Raw genomic sequence first — 3,166 nt, 5'->3', positions numbered from 1 at the left:
GAATTCAGCCACTATACTGTTTACCCTTTTCTATGAACTACAGAAAAAAAGAAGAGAGCAAAAAAAATTACCTCTGGTCTATTAGCAGGGCTAACTGTAACTTTAATCTGTTTCAAGCCTTACTTTTAATTTTTATGGTTCTTAAATGCTTTAATCCTCCTTTTAGCCCACCATTCACCAAAGGTAGTGGGAAAGAAAGGATGGGGGTGGGGTGGACCTGTTTAGAAAGGTTCTTTGGAGCAACTCTGGTCCGTGTTGCCGTTGAAATTGGCAGTTCAGTTCACGGGTTAGCAGTGGCAGCTCAGTCCACTGGCAAACACTTCACAGATACGCCAGCAGTTTGGTAGAGTCAGGGTAGCAAACATGAATCAGCAGCGGTGGCACAACCTGGTAGGGACAGCCAGGCCCCAGCCTCAGTATGAGTCAGCAGAGAGACCAGGAGGAACACCAGGAGTTCTAGGCTGTGCCTCTCTCAGCAAAGGAAAGATCATCAAAGACTTACCCACAAGCGTTGCACAGCTAGCTCTATAAGCAAGCCTAGCTCGGCCTCCATCACTGTTCATCCAGTCCTTTTTATATTCTCTCCAAACATCACGAATTCTCCATGGGTCTTGCCTCAGCTGACATCACTCTGCCAATCAGCCACAGAAGCGGCAAGAAACTGCAGCACACCGTCAAAAGGTTTTGGGACCCATTTCTCTCTATGGAGTCCCCACAAATGCAGCTCAACTATTCAGTGTAAGGCAGACCAATACACGCTTGCTGTTAGCAAAGAATCCTTCATCGTATGTCTTTTCATGTGCTTGCTTTGGCAGAACATCCTCTGTCCTGTGTCTGCTTCAGTGAAACATTCCTTCACCAGTCTACCCTAGCCTTTCGCCTGTGTCCACTTCAACTAAACATTCCTTCACGTGTTTGCCCCAGCAAAACACCATCCAAACGACTTCCCAAAGAACCCTTAGGTTTCCACTGCAGGTAACTGTTTTTCTTTCTATTGAGAGCGCAAGTGCAGACTCAGCTGTTATGTCTCAGTAATGTTAGCATTGCAAGCCCAACCCTGTGGGAATCCCTTGACCGTCTGGAAGACTATGTCTGCACCTCATTGCTTTCCTCAGAGTGGTCATTGCGACAGGCTTTCTTGACCCCTTACACTAATAAGGCACACACAGAAGACTACCCTGTCCTTTAAGCACAGTTGCCTGCCAACGTGAGCTTCTCCATTTTTGCTGACTTTTGTCTTTGGAACCAGTTTTTAACCTATATATTTCAGTTTTATAAAAGGGACAAATTCGGAAACTATCAAAAAATCCTTTTCATCAAAAGGGGTCGGTATAGAAGCTTTGGGATATGATCAAATCCAGGAGAGGCAGAAGGCCTCCAAACCGGAGATGGTATCAGCCTAGGATGAAGGGCAAACTCATCAATTCGTCTACAAAGCATTCTACATTAAAAATAGCCCTGAGATATCCTTATTGAGAAAACCGGGGTGAGGCACTCATAGGAGTCACACCAAACCCAAAGTGAGAATCAGTCCTCAAAGACAATGGAAACAATCTCTTACAAGCAACCTGCTATAAGCACCGCATGTGCTGCTGATTAGAAAGAAGCATGGTGTAGGTGAACTGAATACTTGGTCAGCCTGCCGCGTGACAAGCAGAGGTATCTTAGTCAACTGATCAGCGGCGATGGCTCGGTAAGGGTTATTCGCTCTCCTGGGAAGTCAGGCGACAGAGATGTGGACTTTGGAAATGAAAGGGCCATGGGAGCTAAGCACAGCCCATTAGAGGAGATTCCATTCTCAATTCTGATCTGCACGCATATCCCCACTGTTGAGACAGATGCCTCGGGCTTGCTCAGCCAGCTGTCAGGGGCAGGTGATCCCATTACCAATTCTTACTCTGACTCCACACTCACCTGGAACACTTCTAATTATAAATGAACTAGCCGAGAGAGAGAGAATTTGTAGGACAAGGATCCCATCACCTTGGTGGATATAAATCTCGATGTGCATTAATAAGTGGCGTTTTGTTTGTACATCGGATCTTATGCACTTTGTAAGTGTGGGTCAGTACCACTGAGCCTGATCACATCAAGGACCCCGGGAAGATGAATTTTTCACAGCGGCTGTGAGAAATGGCCAGACCCAGGTCTGTTCGGAGTGCATCTGATTACCTTTGCATCTTTTGGTTTTTTGTTTTGTTTTGTTTTTTTCGAGACAGGGTTTCTCTGAGTAGCCCTGGCTGTCCTGGAACTCACTGTGTAGATCAGGCTGGCCTCGAACTCAGAAATCTGCCTGCCTCTGCCTCCCAAGTGCTGGGATTAAAGGCGTGCACCACCACCGCCCAGCCTACCTTTGCATCTTTACTTCTGTAATCTATACAATTAGAGTGGAGGAAGACTCTGCATTGATGCGTGAACCTAAAATAACCGAGAATAAAATATTTGATTGCATATTATGTAAATGCCCTGATGTCTGGAAATCTGACCTTCCAAAGCCACATCAGCATACAGCCCCAAGACAGGTCACATAATAGCTATGTGACTGTAATCTTGACCATCAAGCCGATTAGGGTGACGAGTATCTATGAAGTAACCAGTCCAGAGCAGATTAGTCACGAGAGAGGACCTGCCCTGGATAGGAATGGCAGCATGCCGTAGCCAGGGGGTCCATATGTAATAACGGGGAGAGGAGAGCAGACTCTCTCTGCTTCTTCCCTATCATGATGTTCCCCTCTGCCTCATCCTCCCCACCAGGATAGACTAAGAACAAGCCCCTCCCCTTTTTACATTGTTTTCAGTGGGTATTTTGTCACGGTAACTCAAGAACGACCAACACAAGATGTAAACGCTGTCTCTTCAGTATTAGGCTCTTGCGCGTGAGTTTTGTGGGGGCCACATTCATTCAACTCATTCAGCTCCATTGCTGTCTGCTATCTCCCCCTAATGCCCACAGCCAGGGCTGGCACTGAAAGTGCTGCTGTTCTTGCCAAAGGCATCCTTTTGCAGAACCTCTTCCCAGGCCTTCAGCTGATCAAAGCAGAGGAGGCTTTTCTAGGCTCTGTGCTCTGAATTGCCCAGGGCCAGAGCTGGGCTTCCCTTGTAATTGCATGCTGCCCAGAGCACAGAAAGGAACCACTTTCTCCTCTCTCTCTCCCTCTCCCTCTCC

Source organism: Mastomys coucha, unplaced genomic scaffold, assembly GCF_008632895.1.
Source record: "Mastomys coucha isolate ucsf_1 unplaced genomic scaffold, UCSF_Mcou_1 pScaffold1, whole genome shotgun sequence".
Taxonomy (NCBI): Eukaryota; Metazoa; Chordata; class Mammalia; order Rodentia; family Muridae; genus Mastomys; species Mastomys coucha.
Note: the sequence above shows the minus strand (reverse complement) of the source record.